This window comes from Bombina bombina, chromosome 6, assembly GCF_027579735.1.
Source record: "Bombina bombina isolate aBomBom1 chromosome 6, aBomBom1.pri, whole genome shotgun sequence".
Classification (NCBI taxonomy): domain Eukaryota; kingdom Metazoa; phylum Chordata; class Amphibia; order Anura; family Bombinatoridae; genus Bombina; species Bombina bombina.
Window position 1 is genome coordinate 607,187,148 of NC_069504.1, and position 27,040 is coordinate 607,214,187.

General features: G+C 36.1%; 1 protein-coding gene across 2 annotated transcripts in view; it reads left to right on the forward strand.

The window, feature by feature from the left end:
* Positions 1–27,040, forward strand: part of LOC128663334 (protein FAM169B) — a 165,340-nt gene that overhangs the window by 96,884 nt on the left and 41,416 nt on the right. The window lies entirely within an intron of this gene.

The window sequence follows — 27,040 nt, forward strand, 5'->3', positions numbered from 1 at the left end:
TCTTGGTATTCTTTGTTGAAACCTAAACCTAGGTAGGCTCATGTGCCAATTCCTAATTCTTTGAAGACCGCCTCTTATCTCAGTGAATTTTTACAGCTAGACAGCGCTAGTTCATGTGTGCCATATAGATAACATTGTACTCACTCCTGTGGAGTTAGCACTTATTGGTTAAAATGCAAGTCTTTTAAAAGGACACTGAACCCACATTTTTTCTTTCATGACTTAGGCCTAGATTTAGAGTTCGGCGGTAGCCGTAAAAACCAGCGTTAGAGGCTCCTAACGCGGGTTTCTTACGCACTCCGGTATTTAGAGTTTATTTACCGCCACTCAAAATACACCTAACGCTCACCTTTCTACCGCCACCTCAGACCCAGTAGTAAACATATACCGACAAAAAAAACATCCACGAATCACAAAACAAATATTACACAAAGTACACTTACACTCATACAAACACGACACTATCTTTATTTTTCATATTTTTTTTTTTTCGTTAAAATACAAAGGATTAAAGTTGCGAGATCTCGGGTGTTTGAAAAAAATCCACACAAATCCATTTTCCCATTGACTTACATGGACATACGGGAAAAGACCCTCATATACCTACATCTAACGAATAACATTATCACAAACATACACTCATCGATGCATACAAACAATATACACCACATGACATACACAAAATATTTATTTATTACAAAAAGAACACGATTTAGCGACTTTTTCACACAAGATCATGACGTCACTCACTTTACGAGGAAAACCAGTCTTAGAAAAAAAAATTAGAAATCTTTTGAGCCTCCATTGACTTCTATTGGGAAGACGTGCTCGTGCACGCGAAACCCTCATTTCCCTAACGCACGCAAATAGCGTAGACTGAAAAACTCCAAATACCAGCGCTAGAAAAGACATGATTTCATGCGTTAGACCCAGCTATGATAAATAGATAAAGAAATGACTATTTCCCTATGGTGGACTTATGGTTTTTAATTATTAAATATTCACCACACCATAAATATTTTTCACACTTTTAGATTACATCAACTACAAATCCACATCACTAGTAACACATTATTATTTCAATAAAATTACATTTACAATTAAAATAAAATTCAATACACATTTCTGGATTCACAAACACTACACAATGGGAAACATCTCTCATTTACCTTTATTATTGCATTTCAGTTATTCAACTCATATGCTTGCAGCAACTGCATATCTACATAGGCTTAACACATAATCACTCATGGATGCACATATATTACTTTTAACATTCACTCATACATGTGCATTCAAATGATGGGGGACAAACACATTACATTCTCTACAGGAATCACAAAACACAACATATGGATTTGACTGTACTTGTAACATCATGATTCCATCACCAGAAACCATTAGGAATTACGTACAACACGAACATCATTACACCAGATTACAGATGTCACTTTATGGGAAGGAACAACAATGCCACACCACTATATAGAAGTCAGCATATGTGGGACACAATCACAATATATACGTACATGTACATAACACGCATCACCCATCACGCAACCACAAAGCACACATTTAGATTTTATTCAGCACACAATAACAATGTAGCACAATACAACAACACAATGAGGATTTCACAACTACATAGGCAGGTTAATAATATCATGACGTCATTAGAAGATTCAACCATACACATCACAGATTCACCACTGTACCGCCCCTTTAGGAACTTTAACACTCAATACTACAATACAACATATACGTAAACCACACTTTTGAACAACATTATTATGGAGATTTCAATGGGACAATTAAGAAATATTGTCAGATCGCAAATCAATTATATATACAATACTACAGATGACAGCCGGAAGTTATTCAGTATTCGTGCAATTTTTATGGGACGCATACAATATTGTCAGATATAAAATCACTTATATATATAATACTACAGATGACAGCCGGAAGTGCTTCAGTATTAGTGTCATTTGAAAGGGACGCATACAATATTGACAGCTCGGCAATCACTTATATATACAATACTACAGATGACAGACGGGAAGTTCTGAATTCTTATTGCGATTTGAAAGGGACGCATACAATATTGACATCTCGGCAATCACTTATATATACAATACTACAGATGACAGCCGGAAGTTCTGAATTATTATTGCGATTTTAAAGGGACACGTACAATATTGACAGCTCGGCAATCACTTATATATACAATACTACAGATGACAGACGGGAAGTTCTGAATTCTTATTGCGATTTGAAAGGGACGCATACAATATTGACATCTCGGCAATCACTTATATATACAATACTACAGATGACAGCCGGAAGTTCTGAATTATTATTGCGATTTTAAAGGGACACGTACAATATTGACAGCTCGGCAATCACTTATATACACAATACTACAGATGGCAGACGGGAAGTTCTGAATTCTTATTGCGATTTGAAAGGGACGCATACAATATTGACATCTCGGCAATCACTTATATATACAATACTACAGATGACAGACGGGAAGTTCTGAATTCTTATTGCGATTTGAAAGGGACGCATACAATATTGACATCTCGGCAATCACTTATATATACAATACTACAGATGACAGCCGGAAGTTCTGAATTATTATTGCGATTTTAAAGGGACACGTACAATATTGACAGCTCGGCAATCACTTATATATACAATACTACAGATGGCAGACGGGAAGTTCTGAATTCTTATTGCGATTTGAAAGGGACGCATACAATATTGACATCTCGGCAATCACTTATATATACAATACTACAGATGGCAGACGGGAAGTTCTGAATTCATATTGCGATTTGAAAGGGACGCATACAATATTGACATCTCGGCAATCACTTATATATACAATACTACAGATGACAGCCGGAAGTTCTGAATTATTATTGCGATTTTAAAGGGACACGTACAATATTGACAGCTCGGCAATCACTTATATACACAATACTACAGATGGCAGACGGGAAGTTCTGAATTCTTATTGCGATTTGAAAGGGACGCATACAATATTGACATCTAGCTAATCACGTATAGATACAATACTACAGATGGCAGATGCTACTTTATCGTTTACAAACAATATTGCAGCAACATTGATCGATCACATTCGATGCACATTATACACAACTATGCACTTTCATTCATGTTAGCCTGGACGTATGCTTGTTACTATAAGATCGCGTTTAACAAATATTGATTACGCATATGAGCAAACATTACAAACATGCACTGTATGTGTGATATTTGACACTTTCACATTGAGATTCATTGGGGGAAAACAACATTTCAGCAAACAACAAAAAAACGCCCACTGTGAAAGCATTCGCGCCGCTCACATACAAACAGGTGAATACAATCAGCAATCATTACAAACTCACTACCATTGGACTAATTGTACTATAAATCCCCCAAACAACATGGCCAATGCATCACTTGTGATCCACATCAGATCAAGTGCCTACCTTGTTACGCTGTTTTGAAAGATGGATGACGATGACATGGTAGACGCTGCTGGTGGTGCTATTGGCGAACTAGCTGTTGGTCGAATCAGGCAGCCTCGGCGGCTCAGACCGAGACGAAGGGGTCGTCTGGTTCGAGGTCCTCGTGTCTACAGGGTGAGACCCACCTTGGAAAACATGAGCGACTTTGAGGTTTTTGATAAGTATCGGCTCGATCGCGAACAGCTCATTGGCCTTTACGATCTTCTTAAACCTCATTTGGAGCCACGTATACAAATAAGGACTGCTGTTCCCCCCATGAGTAAGATGCTAAGCTGTCTATACGTCCTGGCCTCCGGGAGTTTTCAATCCGGAGAACTGTACATGCATGGCCTGGCTCAAGGTACATTCTCTGTGGTGTTTGATAACTTTCTGGACGCCATGGTACGTATCAGTAAGCAATACATAGGATTCCCACAGAATGATGGTGATTGGAGGCGCCTGAAGCGGGAATTCTTTGATATTGCTCAATTGCCCAATGTCTTGGGAGCCATTGATTGTACCCACATTGCGCTGCGTGCTCCAATTGATGACTTGCCCTTCAGAAATCGCAAACATTTTCATAGCCTCAACGTGCAGTATGTTTGTGACGCACGGATGAGGATTATGCATGTGTATGCGAATTTTGGAGGGGCTTGTCATGATGCCCGCATCCTCTCTCTGTCGTCCCTGTGGAGCCAGTTTGAGGAAAGACAAATGCCCCCTGGTTATCTCGTTGGTGAGTATTTGTGCCTGTATTTTTTAACTGTTAGCGTCATGTTCAGCTATAGGATTAAATTTAACCATTTCTTATTTACCGACGCTAATGTCTAGTTTTATTGAAAAGCAGATATGTAGCATGTCTTACCTTAAGTGTTCAGATAGAGAATGCAATGTAACCATGTAGTTAGCATTTTACACAAGGTTTGTTTTAGGAGAAATACGCATATGTAGCATGTCTTATATGAAATGGCAAGATATTATCTCATGCAATTTAACGCTGTCATTGTCTTTTTCCGCTAATGTCTAGTTTTATTGAAAAGCAGATATGTAGCATGTCTTACCTTAAGTGTTCAGATAGAGAATGCAATGTAACCATGTAGTTAGCATTTTACACAAGGTTTGGTTTAGGAGAAATACGCATATGTAGCATGTCTTAGATGAAATGGCAAGATATTATCTCATGCAATTTAACCCTGTCATTGTCTTTTTCCGCTAATGTCTAGTTTTATTGAAATGCAGATATGTAGCATGTCTTACCTTAAGTGTTCAGATAGAGAATGCAATGTAACCATGTAGTTAGCATTTTACACAAGGTTTGTTTTAGGAGAAATACGCATATGTAGCATGTCTTAGATGAAATGGCAAGATATTATCTCATGCAATTTAACGCTGTCATTGTCTTTTTCCGCTAATGTCTAGTTTTATTGAAATGCAGATATGTAGCATGTCTTACCTTAAGTGTTCAGATAGAGAATGCAATGTAACCATGTAGTTAGCATTTTACACAAGGTTTGTTTTAGGAGAAATACGCATATGTAGCATGTCTTAGATGAAATGGCAAGATACAGAATTATATATAAATTTATTTCTTTTTTTTTATGTTTCTGACAACTTTTAATATGGATTATGTTTTTAAAAAAATATATTTCTACAACAATATACTAGTTTAAGTATTCTGTTTGAATTATGTTCTGTTCTAAATTTATAGGTGATTCTGGGTACATGAGCCGGCCTTGGCTCATTACCCCCTTGCGTAGCCCAACTGATGTGTCTGAGGAGCGCTACAATAGGGCTCATAAGAGAACCAGGGCGGTGGTTGAAAGGATGTTCGGGCTCCTGAAGATGAGATTCAGGTGCCTGGACCGTTCTGGAGGAGCACTCCAGTACAACCCAAAGAAGGTGGCTAAGATCGTTGTAGCCTGTAGCGTCCTGCATAATATTGCACAGCGGGCTGGGATGCTGCAGGCCGTCCCGGTGGACAGAGACCTCCTCAGAGATGAGGAGGATGATCCTGTTCTAGAGGGGGAATTCCAGGACGAGGGACTTGATGTCAGAGCAGACGTCATCAACCGCCACTTTAGACGGTAAATAATAGAAGTTACACTGGAGTATTTTCAATAGATGTGAACTCTATGGAAATGACAAGTAGAGAATTGTGCAAACATGTTAGTATTGATCAAATGTTAGAATAATCTTTATTTTTCATAATATAGGTGATGCTCTGGGCATTGGGTCCTATAGCGAGTCTTTGCCACCTGGTTTTTAAAGAGGACATCAGATGGTAAGTAGAAATGTATGGACTGTTGCTGGCATGATTTGTACACAAATACATCATATGGCATACATTTAAAAAAATATAATTTTGTTTACACATTACTTAAAATGTACATAATCAGAAAGGGATACTCTAGAATGACTATGGTTCAATGTCACACAGAGGTTTGTTCTGCTCAATATGACTCATCTTCACACTTGATAGAAAATAACACAGGTTCATACACAGGCTTAGTAAGCTAGTGATAGATATTTATTATGAAATGGGGGTGGGAGAGGGGTACAGAACTGATTCACACACTTGTATGAAATCTTTATATATAATTTCTTACATTAGGGAGATGACTTAATCTAAAGACTGAAAGGGAACAATTTGAAGCCTGACAGTGAAGATTTCCAAGACTGACAGTGGGGAAAAAGCCAAGATTGAAATTGAAGTATACCAATGGGATCATGTCTGGCATTATATTTCAATTCTGCTGACCTTGAAAACCATACAAATACGTGTTCACATGGTAAGTGCCAACTATTTGATAGAATAAGGCTGTGGAGACATCCTATTGGAGACACTTAGATGATTTTCTATTTTGTAGATGGTATTTCCCAGTCCTCTATTTAATGAACTGATGAATAATACACCTATTGAAGATCAACTGTTTACCCCTGAATTGACTTTCAAAGACCATGCATTGTCCAGGTTGGTGTACCAATGCATGCTAGTGAAGACTGTAGAATATTAGTAGCTTACATACATTAGTCATATTTAGTTCTTAATGAGATATTTAGGGATCACAATCAGACACTTAGATGATTGTACTTTTTTAGATGGGATTTCCCAGTCCTCTATTTAATGAACTGATGAATAAGACACCTATTGAAGATCAACTGTTTACCCCTGAATTGACTTTCAAAGACCATGCATTGTCCAGGTTGGTGTACCAATGCATGCTAGTGAAGACTGTAGAATATTAGTAGCTTACATACATTAGTCATATTTAGTTCTTAATGAGATATTTAGGGATCACAATCAGAAAAAGGAATACATATTATAGTTGATATAGAGGTATTTGAATGGACATGAAATATTACATTTATGTTCATCATACATATATTGTTTACATGTGATATACATTATTATGTATAATTTTAATTTTTGATATTTAAATATAATTTTTAATCAACAATATAATGGTGTATGTATTTAATTAATTTAAAATCAATGTAATGATTATCTTTAAAAAATGTTGATCAAAGTTAGAGCATAGACACCATATGATTTTAAATGTATTTTATGAATATTTTACAACGTGTGTATTAACTTTGTTCCATTTTTATTATTTGTCATTTCAGATTGGCATCTGATGACTTCCTGGAATATTTAATTATTTTCTATTAAATATATGTTTATTTTTAACAGATTCTAATATATATCAATATAATCTGTAAATAAAACTTGGACTCCCTTGACTGGTAGTTGGCTATTTGACAAGCACATGCATAAGAGAAAATAATGCATTAATAGTAGAAAATAAAAATCTTACGAGAATATTAAAATATATCTTTTAACATTAATTGGGGAGTCAGATTCTTCAATGCTTTTATATAGAAAAAGTATATATTAAAAATATTTAGGATATGTAGTAATATTATGATTGTTTTAACATTTAATAAGGTGAAGTGGTTCAATTACATGAAAGTGACAGTGTTGTTGAATGTAAAAAGAATTGTATAAGATCATGTATCTTCCTTAGGTATCTCAAAACATTATTAGAAAATATTTTACAATTATTACATTTATAAATGGTAGGTCATTTAACTTGATATTTTTAACAAATTAGTTATTGGATGCCAGGTTAATCTATGTAATTTTCTAGTGGAGTCATTTAACTATACTTAGTAATATTATGTATTTATTACAATCTTACCTCTTGGGTTAGACATCAAATATCTATATAGAATGTAATTTCCCCTTTAGTTTATTTTGTCAATGTTAAATCAAAATACAATATGTTTGGGTCCTTAAAGGGGTCATTCAAAATGTATATTTTGTATAGATTGTTACAAATATCATACAAGAATTTAAACATATTTAGAATGTACTATAGAATTACATTCAGTCTTTAAATATACTTGTTAAAATAAAAATAAATGCACATATCTTAGTCAATGATATAAGGCATCTATATGCAAACAACAATCAGCATCAAAATAGCCTATGTAGAGATGTATTTAATCCACGAATATATATAATTACAATATAATGATTGAATAACAAAACATATTAAGTTGGTCAAATATAAGATTATTATACAAAATGCATACATAACATATAGCTTAATGTCCCTCTACGCTGAAGGCTAAATAAGACCTCATTTAATAAATATATTTCAGTCAGTGTGTAAAACAATCTAGAAGTTAATCTAAATTTGCTTTACTCATATGTTAGACTCATTTAGCAAAAGGAAGGTGCCTAGGTTTATGATATATTAAGCATTATTGTGAAATGTTTATTTAAAGGGACATGAACTCAAAATATACTTAAAGGTAGACAGTTAAAAAATTAATGATTTATACATTCTGAATGAGTATTCTATTTTAATCAACTTTAAAACTTGTCTCATATTATGAATGCTCATTGTGATGTTGCTATCATTACTTTAAAAATAAGGCAGTAAATAGCTAATTTATTTGCTTCAGTACTCTGGACAGAACTTGATTGTTTGGAATAATTGATGCAACAATCGTCAAGGACAACCCAGGTTTTTATTAAACAATTGTCCGTAATATAAAATATCATTATTGATTTGCAAAGAAACATAACAAGATAACTGTTAACATTTGATAATCTGATTAAATAATAAAGTTGATTAACATTTCATGCTCAATCACCAATGGTAAATTTGTTTGGACAGTGTCCCTTTAAGAGATTTAAAGAGTGTATTTACTTCTCTTCCTATCTTGACATACTTTGCTTGAAAAGCATATCGAGATAGGCTCAGTAGATGAAGATTGGTGGATGCACAGAGATGCCTTATGTGATTGTCTCAACCATGTGCATTTAAATTTCTTCTGTTGAGGATATATAAATACTAAGAGAAAATGATTTACATTTTAAAGTCTAAACAATCTTCTATCTCTACAGATCATTTGATACAATTGTTTGTAATGTCTCTTTAAAACTAAAGACGCCATTGCACAATAACATATATGAGCACTTCAGAAAAATACAAGCTAGAGGTTTATTTGAGAATAACAAATCTGTAGTTTAACATTTATAAACAGATTATCCAAGTTACTGACATTCTAACCGGAATTTTAACATTAATAAATATTGCGTGGGAAACGCATCTTCAAACACCAGATTAGCATATTTAAACATTGTGTGCTATTGCGTGACATTAGACTCTAATCAATGTGCATTATAAATACATTTAATAGAGCAATGTCAATACTTCACAATAAATTTATTTAAAGAACAATAAAGACATACAATATTAAATGTGTATTTGTATTAAAGAAACAGACCGTTATTAAACCGAGAAATGTCTACAACATTAATAATGTGACAGTATTAGATTTTAAAGAGTATTTAATCATTAATATTTCACGGATCACGGATATTAAATCTGCGTCACACATATCCGCATGACAGGCCCATGAGTTACAAATAAGTCTACATGAAAAATGAAGTTACAGCACCACCAAGCGGTATGTGTAAGGATGTTACTAAGATATGAAACATTAAGGAACGGCCAATCAGAGTTCATCACACAAACACAACTTGAGTCAGGATGGTCTCACAGACATTATAACAATATTTCAAACTTTTATCCAATCAGATGTACAGATAAATTGTCCCATGGTGCATCTCATGTTTACTTCACCATATAAAAGTCCATTACACGTTGCCATCTTTGTCAGTTCTCTAATGCCTGCAGGCAGTATATATATTTATATATTTATATATTATTATCAAACCGAGCAGGCATGTCAGTTCCCAGGTTCACCAAGGAGGAGAGCGCTGCACTGGTCCACGCCGTCAAGGACTTTTATCCCCAGCTGTTTGGGAACAAGAGGAGCTCGACAGATGCGCCTGTTAAGAAGGCCCTCTGGGAGTCTATCACCAATGCGGTTAGATTGGTGTGTGACGTCCAGAGGACCCAGGATCAGATCATGAGGAGATTCGGAGATATGAGGTTGCGTTTATCGAAAAAAGTCAACCTCATAAGGGACTGGGTACAAGCCCGTAAGAGAGGGGGCCAAAGAAAGGCCCCGCGGAAACTGTACCTACTCCCTTATGAGGTGACTTTATGCGAGCTCCTCAATCTCCGGGTCCCCAAAAGATTTAGATCCTCGCCATCCTCGGCCTCCTCTTCTTCCCTCCCAGCTGCGGGATCTGAAAGTCCTGACGCGGGGGACAGGGCAGATGCTTCTCCGTCCGGTGGCCTGGGAGGAGCCGATAGAGAATCTGAACCAGGTAATTATCCAACTTCATATAATATTTTTTATTTTAAAAATCAAATATGTGTATTTAGTCAGATACTAAACCTATACAGATCTCACAACATACACTACATATGATGTTTAGATATCTGATTTTAGATTATTGACACATGAAATAGGAATGATGTTTCTTGCGCTCTACAGAATATGCGTCACAGAGCGGAAATGTAATTTCGCATCCACGTTAACATGGGTTTGCGGAAAGTGGCATTGCTTTATACATGTTGTTCAAATGACGGATGCGTAATTCCGCTTGGAATCATTGCGCAATGATCGCGAAAATGGCATTTCTCATCCACGTTAACATGGGTTTGCGGAAAGTGGCATTGCTTTATACATGTTGTTATAAATTAAATGGAAATTCTTAGATTAGTGAAGAATACAGTATTCTTATTTTAAATATTATAGCTAATAAAAAACGAATAATACAAATAAATTATAACATATGGCCATCAATTGATGATTATGTAATAACAAGCAGATATTCTTAAAGATACAGTAAACAACACAACTGATTGAAAATAAGAGTCCAGGATATATTTATCATTAATTTAATTGCGGAAACTATTAACTCATGGGACTACCAAAGGATTAATATTTTTCTATTGATTTGTTATTAATGTAAATATTTTAAACATGGCATGATTAGTATTAATGATATGCAATCCTCATTTAATATATTACAGATATGGATGTGGCTGCTGGATCCTCAAGCCAGGGCTTGTCACAGTATGGTATGTCTCTTTTTAATTGACATTTGTCTTCGAAACATGGACTGAACATTACATACTAAATACACATTGTTCAATATTTATATGTAATGTCTATTTAATAGATGAAAATTAAATAATTATTCGGATATCCTTAAATAACATATTAGATTTTAATTGCATGCTCAATACCATTCATGACATCAACATATGGAGTAGATAATTCATTAACAAACAACAACATTGTGGAATCTATTTAATTTTAGATTAAAGGGATACTGAGCTACAATTATTAATATTGTCTTTCACATACAGTATGCAATATTAATAAACATAAAATATAATACTATCATCATATGTGACATATTCTATTGCTAAATGTATTTTAAAATAAAGAAAGTACGTTTATGTGCATCTATATTTTTGTTGACCAACCTGGGTTTTTATTGATGATTGGTGGATACCTTCAACAAACAATATTTATTGAATCCAATATTCCTTATCTGCCTTTAAGATTAATATCGAGCAACATTCTAATTATAATAGGAGTCAATGTTAAATCATTTTTTACAGTTTGAACATAGAAATCAATTATTTAAATTAATCATGTCAGTGTCCCTTTAAGACAAAATAGATTCATTCATCTTTACATTCTTTTTATTAAAAACTATTGATATATAAATCTAATTATCTGTTGGAGTTACTTTATAGATATCTGCATACTCTAACAGCACCATGATTACATATTTGTAATAATCAATTTTGTTATGTATTGTGATAAATATGTGTTGTGTCCTAAACAAGATTACTGTACATTGAAAAAATGGGTCGATGTGACACATGTTTGTTTAGATTTGTCAACAGATGTTCCGCAATATGTGGTTTGTGTGTATTCTTGTAACTTCTTAAGGACATATGACGGAATTATTCCGTCATAAAACAATTGAGCTAAGTGAAAGCTGTGTCCTTAAAGGGTTAAGAACATTGATCATTGGGTATATTTAGATATGCAATAGCAGCATCTGAGATTAATTTGATGTCTAATGTAGTCTGACATTAAACATATGTTCAATACAGATATGTTTACAGAATCCCCTTGATTCAATCAAGCATTTTCTGGTGTAATGACTGCTCTATTCTTCACATTTTAAAGTTGATTAATGTTAAAATTCTAGACAGATGTGATTTAGTGATATCCAAAATGTGTTTAATAATATATATCTATATCATTCATAGAGAGAGTTGGTGTGGGGAGCCCACAGGAATCCATCAGTGACATAGAGCCGCCTTTGCGGTCTCCTGGTAAGTCCATTGACTCATTTATATGTAATTGAAGGTGTATTGCTAATCAATATTATGATCATGATTCCGATGAAGCATAACATTATAAAAAATCAAAAAATTTATCTTCTGATTATATATTTTTTTTTTCTATTGAGCGATTAATAATTTCAACTTTATTAGTCTACACATTTGTTATTCATAAGATGTATAACATATGTTTTTTTCAATTTGATTTTTTGACAACAGTCATCAAGTGATACACACATGAGAAATCTTAAATGTTCTATGTACTATGCTTTTATGAATTTAACATTAAGACAAACAATACATTAAAATTCTGATTTATTGACAATAACAAATCTATTGTCATTTGTATGCTCCATCAAAATGATGTAAATCATAACTTTGTGTGTGTATATCTTTAATGCAACATTGATGTGCGTATTTGAGCAACAGTAACATATGTTATAATATCTGATCTTAAGGTGTACACAACATGTTATGTTTTACAGAGATTGATGTCACATGTGGGATGGAGGAGGAAGAGGCTGCCTTGGAGTCTGATGGTATGTGAAATATATCTATCATGTTTCCAACATGTTTCTTTTTTGGAAATCATTTTTTTGAAGACATTCAAAGTCTACAGCTTTTTCCCTTTAAAAAGGAATATTATTTGTCTGTTCAAATACACTACTGCCCCCTTTCTATATCAGGCAGCATGAAAATCTGCTTGTATATTTTTTTTTAAGAATATATAATTCATGCCATCATTATGTCACATGCATATTCCATGCCAAAACACAATAATAAGTTTCAAATTGTACAGACAGTCATTGAGATTCATCTGAGTGCCTATATAGATACCATATCCTCATTTCAGAATAGTTTACAGATTCAAACACACTTCGAAGTATATTGAAAACATAATCAATTTGAAATGCGTTGATTTGATGTCAGGATGTATGAGATGTTAATATATTTTCTTTACATTTTCAGATGGATCCACCACTTCTGGTCATCTGGATTCCGCCCCTGCCCAGTCACAGACCCCTCCCCATGCACACACCCCTGACCATGGCCACACCCCTGAACACACCCAGAGCCCTTCCCATCACCAAACTCATGACCATGCCCCGACCACTGCCAGCCCTTCCCATATTTCATATCCTGTCCCTCCCAAAAAACGCCCATACACCCCCCTTCGCCGCTCTCCCCGTATTCTGGCCCGTACAGCTGCCCAGACCCAAACTCCCCACTCCCCAGCTGTACGGCCTACCCTGGAGCGGCAGCTCACCACTCCCCAAGCCATTCCCATCCCTCCCCAAGCCAGTCCCATCCCTCCCCCCTGTTTCAACCTTCATTGTCCTGGGTGTCAGATTGTCCTTCCCAGGCACAGCTGTAAGTATCATTCTAAATACACTTTATAAGATACTTAAAGGTACAGTGAAGTTAAATTGGTTAAATTGTGATTCAAATCCAGCATGCAATGTTAAGCCAATGTATAATAGAATACTCTTATGAATTATTCGTCATTCTCTTGATATCTTTTTGGAAAACAACTTATTCCTATAATTAGTTTAAACAATAAAATAAATGTGGCCATCATTTCTTTATTGTTGGATGAATGTATCCATCAACCAGCATGCACAAACAAAGTTCATCAACAAATATTGGCTTCCATAAAAAGCAACATTCTTGCATTCAAAATCTAGCTTGAGAATTAAAACATATAATGAATATGTGTAATTTCTAAAGATTTGTCATGTCATGCTCTATCTGAATCAGTCCATTAAATATTTAGGTTCAGTGTCCCTTTAATTGGATATCACTACATATACCAAACACCACTACTTGGATCCAAAATTTTATGTACAAATGTGGATACATTATCTCTTGTCTAACCCAGTGGGAATGTAATTTCTTCTGGTTGCTATGTTTACACAGCTTGTCCTCAATGCCAAAATGTTTAAGGATAGGTGTGCCTACCACAGTCTAAATTGATTTTTTAAATTGCTGATGTAAGTACAATGTAAATCCTTTAACAACATTTGATACACTCAAGCTGTATAAGTGGATCATCTAAAACCAATTAAAGGGGACAACATGTTTGAGTAACATGAGCCTTTAATGATTTCTGTCTGTCTGAATAACCTAATTCATGTGTAAAGAATATATGAAAATTAATTTTGGTAAATAATTATTTGTCTTTATGATGACAATGTATGTATAAAAATTTTTTATTCTGTTGTGTAATTATCCTTAATATTTAATTTTATTTTATTTTAGGCTGTGACTCAGCATGGCTCATGCTAGAAGGGATAGCAAGAGTAGAGCAGGCCGTGTTGAGGAACGCAGCTGTCCTGAGAGGGATGAACGACACCATGCAGGCCCAGCTCCGGGTTCAGGACTTGACTCTGCGTGAAATTATGCAATTACGTTCAAGGCCTGAATCTGGAGCTGGACATGCACAGGACAATGAAGAGGATGACCAGTAAGTGGAGGATCTGGATATGCTCCATGGTGGCAGATAATAATCCTCCGTCCACATGTTGAATTTGTATTTATATTGTTGCCATTTGGCCTTTTTATCAGTTTATTGTTGTGCCTGTTGCACTCTTTTACCTTGTCATGTGTCTCCAATGGGGCTATGCTGGCCCTTGGCAACTCTCTTCATGGACTGTGATGCACTGTGTTACCTTGTCATGTGTCTCCAATGGGGCTATGCTGGCCCTTGGCAACTCTCTTCATGGACTGTGATGCACTGTGTTACCTTGTCATGTGTCTCCAATGGGGCTATGATGGCCCTTGGAAACTCTCTTCATGGACTGTGATGCACTGTGTTACCTTGTCATATGGCTCATATATTCCTTATTTTTACAAGATTATTTATAAACGTTTTGTATGTTTTCTTACATACTAATAAAATACATTTTATTTCACAAATCTTTGTCCTCATTCTTCCTGTTATTTTTTGAAAGCTCTAGTTTATGCTGTTGATCCTTAAAGGGACCTACCAAATATATTTGTTATAATGAAATCATATATGTAAGACAATAGTAAATGACTTTAAGATTAACATCTCCAATGTAATCTTATTATTTGTGTTTATATTATTTTCTCTTAGCTCTATCATTGCCTGATTATGATTTGCAGAGTAATTTCTTTATATATGTATATATATTTGTATTTGTGTATATATGTATATTGAAATGTTCTGATCCATGTGTGTATTTATAAACTCTGCATGAATTGATGCACCTTTACCAAATGATCTGAGTATTGATACAATGATATAATCCCTGTAAAGTGTTCATTTTATTTAAATAGTATTGACTATGTGTATGCTCTTTTTAAAAACAAAATAATGTCCCTTTAAGTGATGTTGATCACAATTGTTAATGAATGTATTTCCATTTGTAAAGCGTTTTTGTCCTTTTTACAAGAACAAGGACATATAATTTTATTAATAAACAATCTTATTGTAATGTTGACAGCACCTGTATTTCATTTTCAAATCTATATTATTGTCAAAGTGTAACCAAATAAATCTCTGTGTGTAATGCAAATAATGTGGATGATGAATATTAGTTAACTAATATGTTAACTAAATACATCTCCTCCCATTTATGGCTATAGGTAGGCTGACAATAATTAAACTTGAATAAATGACACGTTTAATCAATCCATGTATAACTATTGTTATTCAACAACAATCCAAACATATCTTAAAACATCAATGGCATATGTATTTCTCATGTGTATCTTTTAAATGTTAAAGATATACACCATAGCTATAGTTCAAGGGACAGTCAAGTCCGAAAAGATGATTCTGGATTTGTTGTCATTCCTAGATAGCAATCTACACACATACTAGTTCCTAAAATATAAATACGTTTCTTAGTGATATGCCAAGATGTCACTGAGTCCTTGTATTGTCTGCGGTTTTTCAGCGATCTCGGATGCGCCATGTTGCTTAAGACGTCACCTGCCAGGCTGTCCAATGATTCCTTGTATTGACTGACGTTCTTACGTGATCAGGAATATGCCTTTTATTGGATTGCGTTTTGACGCGATCAAGGATGCGCCTTTTTTTTTGGGCGTTCTTACGTGATCAATAATGTGCCTTTCATTGGATGGCGTTCTTACGTGATCAATAATGTGCCTTTCATTGGATGGCGTTCTTACGTGATCAAGGAAGCGCCATGTTAAGACGGCACATGTAAAGGTAAAAAAACGTCTGATTGGATTGCGTAGTCCCGCAATATTTGTGCACGTTAAAAACGTTTGTGACTGCATGCAATTTTAAAAAGCTTGCGAATATGTATTATTTGCATCATGTTACATTGTTGACCCGTAGCTGATAAAGACCACCACATTCTCTTTTGCTGGATGTCTGGTTGAATCAACGAACGAAAGCAAAATGTTTTCATGCATAGGATATTTATAGGCAAGTGCAAATCTCTACAGTCCATGTTTAATATGTTTGTCAACAATGTTCCTTTTTCTTAAAAATTACTGTTGTGTTTAATGTTGAACATAGCTAAATATATGATGCCGACTTCTTCTAAATGTAATTTCGTTGTATATTTTATTAAAGGTTCATTAGACACTCACATTATAAATCAAAATCTTGGATTTTGTCTCTAGTTAGATAGTCCATTGTTTAACCAATAGGTTTATTTTGTCTTGTGTTCTAAGAAAATGTAAGTAATTTTCTTACTCCTCGCAAAGCCTCTGAGTTTCATGTGAGTACCATCTCCAGCTTTGTCCAGTTTGTGTAAAGGGTCTTTTCATATGTTAATGATGGTGTATTGTGTTGTTTTACGGTTGTAATGGTGGTTCATCTATATTTTCAATATAGCTAACCCTATTTTATTTGCAAGTGTTTGAAGCTTTTTAATATTGATATCAGTATATGTTAATCTTGTTGTTTGTAGTAGTGTCTATTACATACAGTTATGTAAAAAATATAGGATACTGTCCCTTGAATGCAAATGTTGTTTTTTGTATCATGTATGAGATCCACATAGTTTAATCTTCAAATATATTTTTGTTAGCATATTTCCCCCCCCCCACTCCTAAAAGGACTTTAAACCATATTCATTGTTAAAATAAAAATATTTACAATAAAATATTAACACAATAATGTCTCTTAAAGAAAATAGACTTTATTTAACACGTCAATATAAATGTGATTTTAAAATTTATTTTTTGACAAAGTACATGTAGATATACCAACAAGCTTAAAATATGTGTTAGCATATGTAATGTTGTTAAAGGGACAGTTTAGAAAAATTTTATTTTTTAAAATTATTCGAAAAGTCAATTCTGTAATATCAAGGATATAAAATGTTTCTCAACAATTGAACATTTGTCTGTGTTTATTTAAATTTGCTATCTAAACCTATGAGGTTGGTGTGCTCATTTCTTCAATCTTGAAGAGTGCTTGTAATCATTATACAATTTGAGCACTAGAGGGCATTTGGATAGCATTTGTATATGTAAAACCTTGTGCTCATACAGCATATTATTGACCATGTATTGATAATTGATATCTAAAATGTTGTTATGTCAGAACAACAAATAAGTGGTCATTTTTCATAGTCATAGATACAAGGGTAAGCACATAAGTCACACATGTATTTCTCCATGTTTTGTTGTTTCCAACTTTATAATGCGTAATACAGTGTTTTCTTTGTAATCAATAATTTTCTGTGTTATTGGCATTCAAACAGTAATATGCCATCATGGATAATTGTTATGGTAATTTAGTTAGCGATTCGGGAAACAGTTTGGACATCACATCACAGAAACCAATCAATATCATGAACAAGGATAGGTATGTGATGATGTGGTTTTCACACACTTATAACCCACACTCTGCAAACAATCTTCCTCCATGGACCCGGTCCCATAGAAGTCGATTATATACAGAGTGTGGTCCACAAGTGTATGAAAACCACATCATCACATACCTATCCATTACACATTACATAAAAAAATAATTTGAAGATGGAAAAAAATACTTACTTCCTCTTCCTTCCCCTCTTCCCACGGGGCTGAGGCTCTGGGAGAGGCAACTGCCGACTCCGAAGAGTCCTCCTTGGAGCTGTTGTGGGAGGAGTGGAAGGAAGAGTACTGGGACGACCAAGGTGAGGAGTAGATGGCTGAGGAGGAGAAGATGGATGAGGAGGAGAAGATGGCTGAGGAGGAGGAGGAGTAGATGGCTGAGGAGGAGGAGGAGTAGATGGCTGAGGAGGAGGATGAGATGGGCCGGCAGGAGGAGATGGCCCAGCAGCAAGAGGCCCAGCAACAAGAGGCCCAGCAACAGGAGGTAGACCAGCATGCGCCTCCCGGAAAAAAGTGAACATTTCTTGATGAAGCTGAAACATTCTTGTTTGTCCTTCTTGTATTCTATTCAGTATGCTGATTATTTCATTTTGTCCTTGAATAATTTGATTCTGGCCATCAAGTATTCTGCGTCGTCCTTCTATATTTTCTATCCGGGAGGTACGCATCTGGTCTATGTACTCCAGTAGAACCCGCACCTCCGCTATTTCCTCTTGTTGTGCCTGTTGAACCCGTGCACGGCGGGGTGCCCGTGCACGGCGGAGTGCGGGTCTTTGAGGGACCTCGGGTTCCGCGGGTTCCGCGGGTTCAGCGGGATCCTCCTGTGCTTCCGGGGCCTCTTCATCATCTCCCGTGCGCTGTTCGTCACGGGGGGCCTCTTCCCTCCGAAGTGGGAATTCCTCACCACCACTCTCATCCCGGGGAGATGCAGGAGGCTGTGCTGCCTCGTCCCCAGACTCTGTATATAAAAAAATAAATAAAAAAATATATATATATATATTAGCATATTTGCAAATAAAGGTTTAAATGACTTAGCTTACGATACAATTACAAATGCAGAATCATTAATCCACTTTGAAATCTAACAAACAATCAATACGATTTCCGCTTTTTCTAAACCGTGTTTGTGATATCTGTGGTCAATGTGAATGTTTTAGCGTTTGTTTTCAGTCTGTTTAAATGCACACCTAACCTATAGCCTAGATACTGATGTAACCGCAAAGTAATAGAATGCGTGTAAACAACGTTATAGCATTAATCTGATCCTTAACACATGAAACCCAATGTTTTATCTTTCATGATTTAGAAGCATACATTTAGTATCAACTTTCGAATGTACTTTTCTTATCTAATTAGCTTCATTCTCTGGATATTCTTTGCTGAAAAGCATATCTAAATATGCTTCTAAGATGCTGATTGTTAGCTGAATATAGCTGCCTCCTGTGATTGTTTCACCGTGTGCATGGCTATTTCTTCATTAAAATATATCTCAAGAATGAATCTAATTAGGTAATTTAAGTACATTTGAATGTTTTGTCAAATTGTATTCGCTACCTCAATCATGAAAGTAAATGTTTGCGTATAGTGTCCATTGAAATACATTCGTATGTGAAATTATTGTTCAATGAGCTTACCGTCAGATGAGAGTGGCAGGTTCCCGGTATCGATTCCTCCGATACCGACTACTTCCACCTCGGAGATGCTGGGCCGCAACATTTCCTCCCATCGGCAGTACTCCATTTCAAGGGCAGGGCCGCCACCGGTCCCTGCGGCATGTCGGGCCTCCAGGCTTAACTTTTTTTTAAGTTCAAGTTTACAGTCCCGGTACCGATGTTTGATAGAATCCATATCCCGGTTCCGGCCACCCACTGCATTGACTGCATTCCTAATCTCGTTCCAGAGCCTCCTCTTCTCAGTCGGGGTGGTCTTTTGGTGCTGCAGCATCCTATGCCTGGCCATATAGGCCTCTACGAGGGCCTCCTTCTCCTCCATCGTAAACCTCGCCTCCCTAGTCGCCTTGGCCTTCCCCTGTGACGATGCCCTCTGTTTCCCGGACTGTGAAGCCCTACTCTGACCGCCACTGGGCCCAGCCACTTGGTCATCTTGAACCAAGTGGCTGGGTCCACCCACCGCTTCCACCCCCGCTTCCTGCCCCCCTTCCTGCCCTGTTCCTCTCCCCCTCCCTCTACTCCCCCCTCTACCTGTCCCCTGCCTGGCCTCCATCTCCTCCCTAAACTAAACCCCAAATAATCAAACAAAAAGTGAGTGTGATGAAATGAAAGGGGCTCAAAATAAAGAACTAAAAAGACAAAAAAGGTGCTTAAAGTGTGAGGGATGTAAAAAAACAAAGAGGGTAAGGAGTATTTAAATAAACGAAAAGAATAAGACTAAAAGGAGGATATGTAAACTAAATGTAACTAGGGGATGGGTATGGGATGGGTATGGGGTATGGGATAAGAGTAAATGGGATGAAAGGGAATGGGACTACAAGGAATGGGGTATGGAGTGTAGTATGAGGGGGTAGGGGGTATGGAGTGTATGTAGTGTTATTGATAAGTGTATGTATGTATTGAATGTGTTTGCGTGTAAATGTGTTAAGTGTACAGATAAATCACTCGCTCGCTAACTCACACTACTTCTAATTCTCACTAACAAACACTCCCACTAACGCTCACTAACTACCACTAACTGACGCTCCCACTAACAACTCTCACTAATAACTCCCACTAACTCACTCACGCTCCCACTAACAGACTCTCTCCCACGCCCACTAACTCCCACTAACTCACTCACTCTCTCACGCTAACACTACCAACTGACTCTCTCACGCTAACACTACCAACTGACTCTCTCACGCTAACACTAACTCACTCTCAAAAATTCGCTAACTCTCTATTCTTAAACCTCCAATCTCCAAAGACCCACCAGCAACACAGTCAAAGAAGCCATGCTTGTGTGGTGCTTATATACCCTGTGTAAATGTTTAATGATGTCCCAATTTCCATTGTAATTAGTGTTCAGGTGTGCTTTATTAGCAATTAATATTATTGCAATGTGTATTAGGTGTGTGAATTTGCGCATGCTCATTTCGAGTTGGTATTTGTGGAATGTGTAGAATGCGATGATGTCATAGTGTTCGTTTTAGCTTTCATTGTCCAAAAGTATTCTTATTAAATGTGAATTTGCGATGGTGTGTTCTTCGTGAAGTGTTGTATATGTATGTTTTTCATAATATATAATGATATTGAATGCGATTTTGTTTCTAGTGTATGTATATCTTTTTTAATCCTTGTTGTTATTGTGCGATTTTCCGCATCTTAAAGTATATGCGTATTCCCCGTATAAATAGTATTAAAACTTCCCCCGCTTGTGAATGTGTAATGCTTGTGTGCTTTGTTGATTGATTGTTGTTGTGACATTTGCGGCGTGTTATTGTTGTGCATGATGTGGTATGCGTCATATGACCGAGCTGTGCGTATTCTCGCGAGATCGAGTGTTAGATTAAAAAAGGCAATTTTTTTGCTTTCCCATTGATCTCTATGGGAGACTGTCTAACGCGGGCAGGATTACGCGTGTGACATACACGCGTTAGGAGCATCGTTAGATGGTCTTATCTTAACTCTAAATACCGGAGTCAAACATTGACGTGCGTTAGACATAAACACGCGTGGCGTTAACAGCCCATCTACCGCCGAACTCTAAATCTAGGCCTTAGATAGAGCATGCCATTTTAATCAACTTTCTAATTTACTCCTATTATCAATTTTTCTCCGTTCTCTTGCTATCTTTATTTTAAAGGCAGGAATGTAAATCTTAGCAGCCAGCCCATTTTAGGTTCAGCACCATGGATAGTGCTTGCTTATTGGAGGCTTACATTTACCCTCCAATAAGCAAGCATAACCCAGGTTCTCAACCAAAAATGGGCCGGCTCCTATGCATCACATTCCTGCTTTTTAACTAAAGATTGCAAGAGAACGAAGAAAATGTGATAATAGGAGTAAATTAGAAAGTTGCTTAAAATGGCATGCTCTATCTGAATCATGAAAGGAAAAAATTGGGTTTAGTGTCCCTTTAATAAATGGGGCAGTCTGCAGAGGCTTAGTTACAAGGTTATCACAGAGGTAAAAAATATATTCATAAAACGGCGTTTGTTATGCAAAACTGGGGAATGGGTAGTAAAGTTTTTGTATCTTTCTAAACAATAATTCTGGAGTAGACTGTCCCTTTAAATCAATTGGATAGAGCATTTTAAACAGCTTCCCAATTTACATTTTATTAATTTTGCTTAGTTCTCTTGGTATCCTTGGTAACCCTAGGTGAGCTAAGGAGCGTGCATGTGTCTTTGGCCCTCTGGCAGTAGTGTTTGCAACAATGTTTATAGCAAGTTTATACAATGTTGCAAACACTGCTGGGCCATAAACTGCTAAAGACACGTGCACCAAGCTAGAGTTAATCATCAACAAAGGACACCAAGATAAAGCATTTTTGATAATATAAGTAAATTGGAAAATTGTTTAAAATTACATGCTCTATCAGAAACTGGAACAATTCATTTTAACTTTACTGTCACTTAGGGAACAGATTATTTTCACATATTTATCATATGTGCCAGTGTATTTATCACTGACAGTAAATCAGTTGGTTATATAAAGGGACAGTTCCTCTTAGAATGAATCCAATGCAGCAGCTGTGTATATGGATATCAATAACATATGCAGTGGCTCCCTTCAGAAACTATGAAAGCTGTATTAAGTGTCCCCCAGTCTCTGTACAGTTGTGCACAAAGGGTTTCTCTCGTAATATATTAAAATAAAACATACAAGTTTCCAGTGTTTAGAAAAAATATAAGGTAGATTAACATGTATTGTGTACCGTGACAAAGTTGATCAAACCAGATAGCATAAACATTTGAAGAAGAAAAGTTTAAATCACAAAAAAAGAGAAAATCCTTGACCAAACACCAAGATTAAAGTATACATTCTTCTACAGTTCTTCTTCCATCTTGCATTCCTTCTGGCTTTAAAGAGTTATTGAGAGAATCTAGGTTCAATAACACTAAGTTGTCTTCATGAGGCTCATGAATGAAAATCTGGCTTCTCAGAGAAAAATACTTCCACTTAAAATGCACATAGCATTGCTGGATGTCTTGAGTAGATCTTCAGCTAAAGTGATGGGTGCAGCTGTGAAGTCAAACACCTACAACCATTTGTTTGTGGATATTATAAACTCCTAGAACAGCACAGAATTCTTCAAATGATATTCTTTCCCTCTTCCGCTGCATTAATAATTGTTCCGTCTACTATTCCCTGTACCTGAGTGCACTTGAGATTGTTTCCAACCATTATCTTCAGCACATGGAAAAGCTCACCATAGGAGATATAGCCATCCATGTCCATATCATACCGGTATGTATGAAAAACACACCTAGCTTTCTGTTCTTTTTCCTTTTTAACACAGAACTGTGGACAAGTGGGTTGTATTTTTTGTCCATTTATAAAGTGTTTAAAACATTTAAAAAGTTAAATTCAGTAATTATCTCTTACAAAACTTGTATTTTGCTTCTTGTAAAATTGACAAAGTTGCTGCTGACACTTTCTACTGACTGTAAATTTCCTTCATAGGGGGAACATTGGCTAGTATACATGTGAGAAAGAAGTTTGGTATTGACTTTGATTAGTTTATACGTGGAAGAGGACTTTTTGAGATCCTGGTGCGAAATTGAGAAGCTCAGGGTATTTAAACAGTTCTGTTCATGTATTGTGTACCGTGACAAAGGCCCAGGTTGGGGCCGAAACGTTGGTCATGTTCATATGAATTATGGAATGATGAATTAACAACAAGAATAAAATTTAATTCATATAGATTGATGCATTTAAATTTTGGGAGTCTTATTTACCTTATAACTATGGATGACTTCTAAAACTATTTGAGAAACAGACGGATAGCTTCACCATAGTGGATTGCTCTATATCTTTCTATCTATCTATCTATCTATCGATCGAGATATATATATATAGATAGATAGATAGATCTGTGTGTGTATATATATATATATATATATATATATATATATATATATATATATATATATATATATATATATATATATATATATAAAACAAACAGGAGAGGGAAAGGGCGCACAGAAGAACTGGATCTGGGTGCAGTATAATTAGTTTCCAAAAGGACAGGGACAACATGTAGAATTTGCACTCACTTTTTTTTACATCTATTGATATGAGGTATGGCAACAGCAGGGAGGCTCATCATAGCCCTGGAACAGACCTTTAGGTGTGTATATTCACAGTTGTGATCCACTTGTATGGTACACCAGCCCAGGAGAAAGCTCCAAAAGACGCTCCTTTCAGGATGTGGCAGTCCGGCAAACAATCTCTCTAGGGACTTATGGCTATGGGTAACTAAAATAGCAACTGAGGCAACCGTGTATAGATGAAAAACGGTTTAATATATCAAACAAACACGGTGGTAGATCAAATATATATACACATAAAACATTAAAAAAAAAACAACAAGCAAATAAATAAAAACTGTTGTGCGCTATTTTTAAAAAAACTGAGTCTGAATATTGGCACGAGCCTGTCAGCTGCATATGCAGAAGATGAACCACAGAGCAGCTGATCGGCTATGCTGCCGTAATAGACCAGTGAATAATGTCGTGGGGCAGCCGCCCTCCTCCAACTCTAAATTTATGCATCATTACTCCTTAACAAACATGTGCCTATCCCCCATCTTTGTTATTGGAAAAAATGTATTGTTGCTGGCAAAAACGGATTACCATTTTTGCAAACTTGAAAGAATCTAAAAACTTCAAAGTATTAGTCTCTATAAGAAAACAAACTTAATACATAAGTGCATATAAAATGTTTAGAATTCCTCAATAAAATCGTACTCTAAGTACTCAGATCACATTGTACAATTGTTATATATTTTTCTCACAGTTTTTTGATGCAATAAAGTTAATATAAAGTTAAAAGTTTATATGATAATAGCCAAATTCAAAGTGATGATTCCAAACCTGGCTAAAAAATTGCATCTAAAATATTGCATCTAAATCTGTACATATTTTACCTTAATTAATTTACGAATAGGACCAATAAATCAGTGATGATAAATATTGGGATTATCAGACCTTAATATAAGAAGAAAAAAAATAGGGACAATCTAAGAGTACATGAAATGTGAGCCAGAAAGTGTGAACTAAAAAAATCTCTGTATACATGCATCTAATAGAACACATGCAAACACATATATACACATAAGTTGCAAGATTTAAGCACTCCCTGTTCCCAATATTCAGCTACGGCATGCCAACCAGTATATCCATAAAGTCATTCAACAAAAGATGCGCTCGCCATTTTTTAAAAATGTTGTTTACTTCAAAAAGGTGAATGTTTTCGGGGTGTAACCCCCGTCCTCAGACCCCTGTGAGAGCAAAAAATGTGAAAGTGACTTACCGAAACAGCTGCTTATAAGAGTGTGCCAAGATGCAAGGGAGACGCCGTCTGCATGCACGTTGTGGCGGCCGAGCCGGAACCGGAAGTTAGACTTGTGACGTCACTCCGTAGACGCTAGCAGTGGAAGAACCACCCCTGTGTGTCAGAGATGAGAAAGCAAAGTTCGCAAGTGCAGTATCCATTAGAATAAACATAAGTGTCAATATACAATACTAGAATTCGTGTGTTTAAGTAGCTATATTTACTTAGAAAAAGTTATTGTAAATAGTATGAACCAGTGCTATTAATAAGTGTAGCAGGTATTAGTGCATGGAAAGTAAGTGCATAGTGACAATGCGTGATACTGGTACAAAATGGGTGAAATTAAAGTACATAATGCTAGGAGGAGAAATACTAATAAGAAGAAGCACAATCCTAAATAATGGGACATCGGATAAACATGGCCATATATGAGTATGGTAACAGTACAATGGTCTTATGTAATTAGGTGTCATATATTCGGGGAATGGTTATAAGGCACCTTCTAGTATATCACGGAAGGAGACCATATCATATTTTAATTTCACCCATTTTGTACCAGTATCACACATTGTCACTATGCACTTACTTTCCATGCACTTACACCTGCTACACTTTCTAATAGCACTGGTCTGCTTTATGTTCAAGCGTTAAATTGACAACCTGATACTGATTTGGCGAGGTACCGAAGATGCGTTAATAACATGGTTTGACCAGCTCAATACTGTATCTCCCAATATACAATTCAAGATGAACTATAACTACTCCTCCATAGACTTTCTGGACCTGCGTTTATACAAGGGACCAGAAGGAATACAATCTACGCTTTTCAGAAAAACAACAGATAGGAATTCTCTCCTTCACTACACTAGTTGACATCCTCCGGCATTAAAAAGGGTGTTACCCAACTCACAATACAAAAGGGTAAAAAGGAATAATACAGAAACACAGAACCTCAATCAACAATTGGATGAAATGACCCACAGGTTCCTAGAAAGGGGATATCCAGAAAAACTGCTTGCCAAAGTAAAACAGAACCTGGAGACTATGGATTTGGAACACCGCACAACAGGCTAGACTTACATTCTCCACTACATATGCACATGATAAGCAGGGTCTAGCGGATAGTCTCAGAGACAACTGGCAGATTATCTCCTCTGATCCTTCTTTGCCATTTCGGGACTCCGCCCCTCCGAGATTGGGTTACAGAAGAGGCCGATCACTTTGTGATAGGATGGTACACACAGATCCCACTCACTGTTATAAGAAAACCACCTGGCTTCAACCCAAAAAACCTGGTTGTTTCAAATGTATGGGTTGCACTATGTGCAATGGCTTCATAGCAGGCCCTTACTTCACCCATTCACACAACAGAAAGAAATACCAACATAAACATTGTATGACC